Genomic DNA, 10,584 nt, shown 5'->3' on the forward strand with positions numbered 1-10,584 from the left:
TATGATTTTTTTTTTCAACATACTATACCATGATTTTTTTTCGACATATTATACTATGACTTTTTGGACTTAGTGTACTATGACTTTCTTATGATTTTTTTGACATACTATACTATTACCTTTTTTTCGACATACAATACTATGAATTGTTTTAACACACTATGCCAGGGGTGGGCAATTAATTTTTACCGAGGGCCGCATGAGCAACCTGAGCACTGCTGGAGGGCCACATCGACAATATATCAATTAAATTTTGCTCAGTATTATTTTTGATATACCGTAAGATAAATGGTAATAATTTGAAATATGGAAGTTAAATTCAAGTTCAATTGACACGGCGAACTAGAAGTTGCAGTAAACAGCCTTACCAAATCTCATTTAGTGGCTTTTATGGAGCTTCGATCAATCACATGATTTAAATGGATAGTTTGATCTCTTGAAGTAGGGGCTGCACTGTTCTCAAACATGGGGTGCGCTAGTGCCTTCTACTCTAAGTTTACACGCACTATGGATGAGTACCTCCTACAACCCAACCTTAAAAAATTCGAAGTATGCCTTTAAAGCCTTCCGATCAAATTAACAAATGTATTTTCCTGAACTGTCTTTATGGGCACAGGTGTTGCCAAGTGATCAACACCATCAGCCAAGTACAGAGAAACTTCGTGGCAATAATTTTACTCTTCTCTCCATCCCCTCAATCCTCCTCTCAACTTCCATCAACACAGGCATTGAATGAAATGCATCGCGGCTTTTGCAAAGCGGAGGAGGAAGACCAATGTGGAAGGAGGGGCAATCGCCATTTATGGACGAACCGTCACCCCTGCCTTCACCTGATGAGTCGGGAACTCTGCTTTTTTTAATCCCATGCAGGACCGGGACGACATGAGACGCATCCGCATCCACTTGTGCTGCTGCTGGCCAGGGCATGGATGGTTAAAATAGTTGAATTAGGCTGGGTTCATATAACGAAGATTAATCAAATTGTGGTATGAGACGGCGATATTGTCTTAAATTGTTGATTTTGTAATATTGCAATTATGGGCATGAGTGGGGATTTCCTGGTTTTGAAGGCTACATTACGGTTTGCGTAAACGTGATGTCATGTTCCTGAAAACCATGGACTGTTCTATTACTGTGCCTCTTACCCCCTTAGTCATTAGATCCACTTATTAACATAGCCAACTTACAATATTCACAATTAGTAAACTGGTTGTATTTGGTCAAGTATACTGTGATATAATTTTCTCCAATCGCCCTGCTCTAAGTTAATTAAGACTATTGCCTATTTATGAAATCCTCTAATGGTTGTCAAAGTTCCACCCTGATGGCCCCAATTTTCAAAGTTAATATTATCACATATAATAAGATACTGGAGCAATAATACTGAGCAGTAAAATTGAGAACATACACCGATCTCAACACTAACAAACTTGAACTAACAATGCTAAACTACCCCCCACTTCTACGGCTCTTCCTTTGTTTTCAGACTCATTGCAGTTGAGCTGGGGGAGTTTCTCCCGGGTTCTGGACGGATCAGCTGAGACAGTTAGTCTTAAAGACCCACCCAAAGCATGTCAGCCAGGCCCACGACCTGTGCAGTCGCCTGGCACGCTGTCATGGAGTCCATCCACAGCACCTCGATAGTAATTGTTAAGTAACGCCCGAATGAACTCCAACAACCTCCTGAAGTGGTGGCTGACCTACAAGAAACTTGGCCATACGCTCCTTCTGTGCTGACAGACTGTGGGGATGAGACAGCGTGTAGTTTCAACAAGCAAATCAGTATTTTTTTTCGGCTGGTTTACTACTGCACTGACATATCATTTTGATGGTTTAACATAGAAAGCTGTAAGCGTATTTAGGGGTAGATAGATATGGTTGGGGCAGGGTTGTTAGCACATGAATACAGCTCATTAAACAATTTACCAGTCACCAAAAAGCTTCTGGAAAAGTTTCATTATATACCCTCTGTTCTGCTGCCACCAGCATCAGCAACCCCAGTTTGCTGAAAAATATACACAGTGTTTAGAATCATATTGGCCCTAAGCAGCGCAGGTTAGAAAAGGGGCCCAACGTGTAGCAAGCCCATGTTATTAAAAAGAAAGGTTCTTCCATGAACGCAAAACAATAGTTTTTGGGTTACCAGATATCAATTTACATCTAAAAAATGTTTTAGAACTTCTGCCTCCAAATCTCTTTGACTGTTGAGTAACCTCTTGGTACCATCTCAAAAGAGAAGGCCGTTCTGGTACACAAGTGGCCTCAGATCTTTTTCCTAAAAACTGTAGAGAGACTGTAAAGGTTTTTCAAGCTGGAACCAGATTATTGTCAACCAACAATTTTAATTAACCAACCCGCGGAACAAACGTCATCAGTAGAAACAGGGAAGCACAAGAACCTACAATTCCTACTCTGAATATGTTTTATGGCTGGCAAACCGTAACTTGAAAACTGGAACAATTGACTGTCCCTCAAACTCTGCAGGAGAGACTGACGGATGTGGTAGATTTGTGTTTTGTTGCTAAGCATGTGACGCAAAAGCCTTTATACGGGCTAAAAGAAAAACTAGATTGTACTGCACAGTAACAAATCTTTGTAAATGTATGTTTATATGACTTGTTATTTTCCAAAACTGGAAATTAACATGTATGTGAAGCTAGAAAAAAGATAGATAACACAGTACATGCATAAAACATATTAATGGTGTCCGACATGCAACAAGAGTATCACCTGAATGATCCCAAATCAGGATTTGGAGGCTACTTCTAACAGCCGTTCTGGCTGCTTTTCATGTGTCCCGGATGATGACTCCTACAAATGTTTTAGTTACTCTGGTACTCTTTCTCATGACTGTCTTCATTTGTGTAGTAGAATAATAGTTTGCCAGTAACTGTCGCTGTTATGAGAATACAAAAAATAAAAGAAATTATAGATTGTTGGCTGAAAAAAGATTTACACCTTTTGTAGGACTAAAATTCAGAGATCAATTATAAGAGACAAACCAATGGGTTTGTTTGAACTTTTAATGAGATTAGTTGATATTAAAGAAACAACAACAGACCATGAGTAATGATGGCACTTGCTTATTTATTATTTTAATGGTACCAAAACTGCCTTAAACTACATACACCCATACAGGTACACTGTGGTGACTAACGCACACTATCCCTACAACAAAAAAAAAATATTTGTGCTGTTTATTTTGAAAGCAACACGCCCACCGGAAGCCGTCCTTTAACACCTTTAGTTTCGCCTCGGGAGTCTCTGTGACGGGCACGGAAACAAGAGAAGCCCGGTGTCCGGTAAATTACCTGAAACTGGGAAAGCCAGCACCAGGGGATTAATATGACGGCGAGGAGTAACTTACCGACCGTGTGTCGACTGCTGCGAGCTGAACGAAGAGTAGACAACCGCATCCGAAGAGCGGAAGTTGTTGAACGACAACACACTCCAGTGACACGACGTGTTCCTTATTGTCTCGTGCAGTGTGCAGAGAGACCTTCTTGAGTTAGGATTTGAATAACTAAACAGGCACCTCGGCGACCGGTAATGAGAGAAAGTAGTCACCGTTAACACAGAGGAGCGGATTCGATAAGAAACCGTGTTTATTGTAAGCTAAGTTAGCTAACGTTACAGGAGTCTCGTCTTATGCTGAAGAGAGTTAACGTTACACTTAACTTACTTGCTTATAAACACTGATAAGTGGAGTAAGTTAAATGTGGTGATAAAGTCTCATTATGGCAATAGATTCTTTAAAATATGTTAGCACTTCGGCTGGCAGGAACGTTGAGTTATTAAACGGGCTCTACTCGACAAAACATAGTATATACAGTCTGTTGATAGCTGGTACCGACCGCGCGTGCATGGGCCGGCAAAAAACGTAGGTATTTCACACATTAGGGAACGATCTCTGAGGTCGTGTGGACGCAATCCCATCCCCTGTTAGCTTTATTCCCGGTGTTTGAGTAACAGCTCTTTTATAATTGCAAACTAGCTTTTGTTAGCAGAGCTCGGTAAACGGATCCGGCTAACTCACCACTTGTCTAAATATATATAGAGGCGGTAAAGATGCACTCATCTGCTGAAGGTTACCACTGGGAAATCACGGGATCGCCTGGTTGAACGGTGCTTCCTATAAGTTAGTGGTGTACGTCCTGCACTTTTACCACTTTTGCATTTAGATTCACAGCTGTTGTTTGAAGTTGTGACCAATCCAACTTTTGTAATTCCAGTGTATTTTGACAAGCTGCTCTACCAATAGCAAATACAGTTACAAGACCAAAAAAAAAAGGGACACAAGTATTCCTCTCTGTTTTGTTGCCGATGTCACTATATGTAATGTGCAAGTTGTAACAAACCCGTAAAACCAGTGGTTTGGTTTTGCAAAGTAGTTGTGGTTGAGGAGATGAACAGGAAGCGGGGCAGCTGAGCTCAAATGTCAGAGCTTCACATACCCAGTAGTGCCAAACTTAAAGTCCTAAAACTCATCCTTCAAAAATGGGAATAATATACGGGTATAGCAGCCTCTCTAGTTATTCTCTACTTCTTACTTTTGGAACCTGGCTGCAGGGATTGCTCCCTTTCTGCCACAGAAGCGTAGATTGTCCACTGATTGTTGGGACATAGATACGGCTCTCAGTCCGTTCAGCTCATCCCACAAGTGTGGATGGCGTTGGGGTTAGGGCTCTGCTCAGGTCAGTCAAAAACTGAGATACAACATTAACTTATGAACCTTGGATGACCTTCTTCAGCCGCTCCCAACACTCTTTTGTGTATTTAAAACACCGGTATGCTTTGACAGTGAGTAAATTCAGCAGAGCTGTGTTGCACAAAATTAAAACTAATCTCGGTTTAGTAAACCAAGTGATTGATGTAAACCAAAATTAATAGTCTAATGTGCTGTTTGGACCTATTGAGTAGGCTATACAATGTGTGTGTTGTTCTTGTTGCTCTAGCTAAAAGTCATTAGTGTGTATACAGATTAGTGTGGTTGATGCTACAACTCATTAAAGTGAAGCCAAGTGGAAGTGCCTCATATCTGCATTCTGTTCCATTTCAGCAGCATCGGTGGCTCTAAAAAGACGTTTGTTTCTATAGACGTCTGTGGGAACATGACTTGATTATTGTCCAAGAAAACATTTTTCCTAATAAGTTTATGTCTAATGGCTAGTTTGCTAAGTCCTTCTGTGTTACAGCATAATGTAATTTAGTAATGATATGGTTCCATTCATTTAAAACAGACGATAAAGCAGAGTTTCTTCAGGGTGTGGCTCCTATCTATCTATCTATCTATCTATACTATCTATCTATCTATCATCTATATATATATATTTATATATATATATATATATATATATATATATAATCTTCCAGTGTTGGGAGTAACGGGTTACAAAAGTAACTCAAGTAGAATGTATTCACTTTGCTGGTGACGCAGTAATATATATACCTGTTGACAGATTAAACATGGTCAGGATAATGTTTAGGCTTGCTACATGTTAATACCATTGCATTTTACAAGTGACTAGTAAGGTGGAAGTACTATGCCGTACTTTACTACAACTGTAGTTATTTTTAATTGAGTATTTTTCATTTTCTCCTACTGCCTATTGTGCGTTTCACTTCTCTATTGTTATAGGTTTAGTTACTTTGGCATATTCATATTAACAACAATATTATGAATAATCTGTGATGTATTAAAGTGGATAAAGATGATCCTGTGGTAACATTCACCAAGTTAGCTGACAAGTCAACTTCCACTGTTATTTGGTGGAAGTAATTAAAAGTGATGCAAAAGTAGTGCAAAGCATAATTCAGAAACAAAACTAATATGTATATAACTTATTACTCTCAAATGACATAACAAGTAATCCATGTAACTTGTCCCAACTGTGTGTGGTGTGTGTGTGTGTGTGTGTGTGTGTGTGTTGTTTGTATATACGTAGCACAAAGTAAGAAAATTTGATGGCGGTACAACAGCGAACATAATGCGAAATAAAGCATCAGTCAAATAGAGTAGTTAAAAAAAAAAAAGAAACTGTAACAATTTAATATAATAATATCACAAAGGAAGGAAATTTGTGTTTGGTAGATAATTTCTCTGTGGTAACAATGATATTTTGGCATTCAATTCTTATACGTGGAAAGCCTGTTTAGTTCCCTTACATTTATCGCACTCTGAATACTAACATAGACAGTTAAGTGATAACTTTAAAAAAAAATAAATGACGGTTGTGTTGTTTTTTAATTAAATTGCAGTTCCTTGTGTTGGCATGTCCCATCTCTCCCCTTTATACCACCAGTGCTATGAGCAGTGAGCTGAACGTGCCGATGGTCTCCGGCCCAGGGGTCTCAGAGCGGGCTTCAGGCAGCGGGGGATGGACTACAGGGACTGGGGTGAGACGCAGTTACCTGGAGCTGGTCACTCCACACCACCACTCGGTGAGCGCCCTGTCCTGGAGGAACTCTACTGAGCCGGGCAGCGGAAGGCCTCTAGCAGACCTCTGCACTGCTCTCTGGCTTCGCAATGGTCAGTTAGATCCAACTTTAGCAGACTTCATGTAAGGACATGACTGCATGTTTTCATGTTTCATCCATCAGGTTTTCATTCATTTCTGTATTTCTCACTCTTTCATGTATTAGGTATAAAAATCATAACCCGGACTACGGTGGAATACTAACCATTTATTAGCTCGACAGCTTGTCTTTACAGCCGCATTGCTCACACCAACCACATAAGCTAAAGTTACCCACAATCCATCCAGTGTATCTCATCTACAGATCTGACAGTAGCCAAAAATACACAACAGTTTCAATATCAAAAATCTGCTTAACCACGTCACATGGAAGCCAGCTGTCGGCGGAACTAGTCTTCAGTTTTAGCTTGTTCTCCAAAGATTTCAGTGTTGGCGCTGAAGAGCTGCTTAAAGCTTATAGTTTGTCTTTGGATTTAAGTTACCAGTAAATCTCTGTCTGCCTGTCTGTCTGTCTGTTCTAAAATGTCAGAAAATGTGAACAATGTCAATCAGTGTTTCCCAAATCCCAAGACGACGTCCTCAAATGTATTGTATTGTCCGCAACTCAAATCTATTCAGTTTACGTCATAGAGGAGTTGAGAAGAAACTAGAATTCACATTAGTGCTGTTGAATTCAGTTTGGGTTGATTCTAGCGGCCCCGCTTTGGATAAAAGATAATGCATTTTTTCAGCTCTAATTCACATGTCAAGGTCTCAAGATGTTGATATGAGCGGATGGATGGGCGTTCAGGACATCAGAAGAGTTAGAAAATGACTGGGTTAGTCTCCGTGCTCTGTATCTTAGTCTGAGCCTTACCTGTCGTGACATAAACATCAATACAGAGTGGCAATATATCGATATTGTGAATGAGACTACAATATCGTGATATCAAATATATGGACTAGATATCGTGATATGAGACTAGATATTGTCTTAGATTTTCAAGATGTTAAAAAATGTTGGGATATCATTATCTCCATATCGCCCAGTCCTATAGTAAACCTGGTTATCCGCTTCCCTGTCAACATGTCGTAGGTTGGCCATGGTGGAGGTGCAGCTGGAGTGCAGTACAGCTACCCTCCTGTGCTCCTCATTGCCTTCAGGTGTGCACCCCGTGCTGGTGGCGGTGCACCTCTTCGCCCTGTTGATCAGCACCTGCATCCTGCCCACGTGGAGGCCGTCAGCAACATCCACAACCTCAACTCGGTCAGCGAGTCACCCCACGAGGCGCTGCACTACTTCATTGAGCTGGCCGGGGTCTCCAGGCCCTGGGCATCCTGTTGTTTTTAGCCGAGTGGTGCTCCTCCTGCTGGATCAAGTTCCTGCCTTAGAACTCCAGCGGGGTCAAAAGGGTAACGCGCTGCCACCACAACGGTCACCGCTGGCGCCAAGCCTACGACACCCCAACTGTATCACAGAAAAGCGGCTGCAGCTGCGCTGGCATCCAACCATCATCATGGTCCCAGTGGGGGTGATTTTGTGGTGTTTGCGTTCACTTCTACCGCTCTCTGGTGGGCCACAAGACGGAGCGTCACCACCAGGAGATCGAGGAACTGCACAAGATAAAGGTACAGCTAGAAGGCCACGGAGAGGCCTTCAGACGGTGTGATAAACATGAGTGCAGCCTTCAGGACGTCCCTCTGTGTGTCATTATGAGTCTCGTCTCTGACAGTGTCCTGGCATTGTTTAGCTTGCGGTAGGCAGTGGGCTTAAAGCTCCTCACTTTGCAGCACAGACAGCCAGTACACGTCAGAGTGCTACTTTATTCTTAAGATGCGTTGTGGACCCTGTGTTGTTTTAGATCTTCTATGTCTCGCTCAAGGATATGTAAAAGGTTTACAGAAAAAGGGCTATTATTTTCTGTGTGCCATTTTCTTTTTTGTGCCATGTCTATTTACATGGTTGGTGTGGTGACGAAAAGCGGGTTCCATTTTGATTGGTTCCATCTTGGCAAATACCTGGATTCACTGTGAGGCTAAAATCTCTTATTGGATCTTGATCTCCCTCACGCCTCGCCAGCAAAGAGCTGCCATCATTCTCGACAGAGGAATAGTAAATGCCATAAATATCTTGTCCAATGCCAAAATATGTAACTTGACTGATTATTGTGATCACTGTAAGCTGGTTTCTGTGCTCAGCCAAAGATTTGTTTGTTAAGGAAAAGAAGAACAGGATTCAGGCTCAGAAGCTGATTACAGATCTGTACTTTGAGATTTAGTTATTATAAATCTAGTTCTTTGCAAAGTTTTAATGCAAATGGACTCATAAGAGATTTTAACCCCAACCCTGATCCATAGTGAGTGCAGGTCCACTGTTTCAACTAAACCTTCAACTCAGTCTGGATTATATTATTCATAAAACTGAGCTGTGTGTTTCACTGTAAAGTGTCATGCATCACAGTGCAAGACGTTGGTCTATGGTCGACTGATTGGGTCTGTAAAGTCTTAAAATGTTTTGCATTGAAAGTCTTGGGAGGTCTTGTGTTTTTGTTATATTTTTGGGCTTTAGGCCTTTTAATTCTACAGGACCGATAGAAGACATGAAAGAGGGAATGACGTGGAGGAAAAGGCGGAGCCGAACTCACGGCTGCGCGGTCGAGGAGTAAACTCTGTATATGTGTGCTCTACCAGCTGAACTATCCCGGCCACCGGGAGGTCTGTGTTTTTACATCAACATCCCAGACAAGCCCAACATCATTTCCTCCTTCAGAAAGCTTTATTGTCTTTGTTAGACCAGGCGGCGTGTAAAGGTGTCAAGCCAATCGATTCTGCAAACCGATGTGCTCAAGTTCTTGTATATGAATGTGTTACTGTCCAATATAGTTCTGCCTTACAGAGTGATTGCCTTTTATGAACTGCTGTTTTGCTAAAGGTCATAAACCCAAGCAGATATTTTTGCTGGAAATGTAGTTGAGACAAAGCTTAAACCAATGAAGTTTCAGGTGGAGTCTGCGATTCTGGAGATAGATTTTTGAACTCAACACCCACATAAAGCCAAGGAACTATAGGTTTCCTTAAGAAACAACTTCCCGTCATTGCTCCTTTTTTACGGCCCTCTTGCTCCCTCTGCTTTTCCCTTTACACATCCATGGCCATTCCCCTGTCCTGTGCACAACACGCGGATAGTGTGTGTGGCTCAGAGCTGAACCACTTTGTTCGTTCCCATTACAGAGCCAGGGCTGTACATGAACAACAGGACATTGCAAATACAGTACAGAACATGAGGAATATATCAGAATTTGACAAAAAGTGTATTTGATTAGAATTGCAGACCCCAACCCTTAATTGTTCAGTTGGATTGGATGGAAGTGAGAACAGTCACAGTACATGTTGTGACCTTCAGTTTATGAATAATACTGGAGAGCTTTCAGTAAGTGTGGGTTAAAGGTCCGACTCACCAACCCGATTATCGGCGTCGGACTATCTGGAGCGGTCGGTGACTCGAGTCGGTCGAGGAGCCGTTCACTGTTAAAAACACTTCTGGAAATACGACGGCAGGGAGCGTGACAAGCACCTCAAAATCTGATGAATCTTCAAACTGTTTTTTTTGAGGTCAGACAGATTCAGCAACATTTACATTTAAAGTGTTTCATTTAAAGTGAGAAATAGGCCATACAGCCTATTTCTCACTTTAATGTTTTCAGAACACGTTTCGGTAAACTAATGATTAAAACGAAATCGTATTCCGAACGAGACGATTATGGTCGGTTTTGAAATTCGGGAGAAGCCAGACCCTCTTGATGCGTTCATTACGGTTTTTTTTTTGACTGACAATGCAGATTAGCGCCGCCTGCTGTTAGGAGGCTTGCGTCTCGTGAACGCGCAGAAGTATGCTTAGTCGCCGTAGCTTCGGTGTGTTCCGAGGCACTGTTTGGACCGACGGGGGCCGAATGTCAGTCGGCTTGCCTTTTTCTGCCGTCAGTCGGTCTTCGTGTTGGTGTGTCAGAGCCTTTACACTCACCAGTTACTTCTTTGGATGAGGACCGAGCATGTTACTGGGTTTAAAAAAGAAAATGTACCAATCACATTCCAAAAAAATGACTGACCAAAGTGTTGCTCAGTTTGTTGA

The 10,584-nt window shown here is 41.7% G+C and overlaps 1 pseudogene; it reads left to right on the top strand.

The window, feature by feature from the left end:
- Nucleotides 1–7,558: 7,558 nt before the first annotated feature.
- On the top strand, nucleotides 7,559–9,121 carry LOC116700862 (protein orai-2-like; annotated as a pseudogene).
- Nucleotides 9,122–10,584: the final 1,463 nt, after the last annotated feature.

The sequence above is a fragment of the Etheostoma spectabile genome, chromosome 13 (assembly GCF_008692095.1).
Source record: "Etheostoma spectabile isolate EspeVRDwgs_2016 chromosome 13, UIUC_Espe_1.0, whole genome shotgun sequence".
NCBI classification, from domain to species: Eukaryota; Metazoa; Chordata; class Actinopteri; order Perciformes; family Percidae; genus Etheostoma; species Etheostoma spectabile.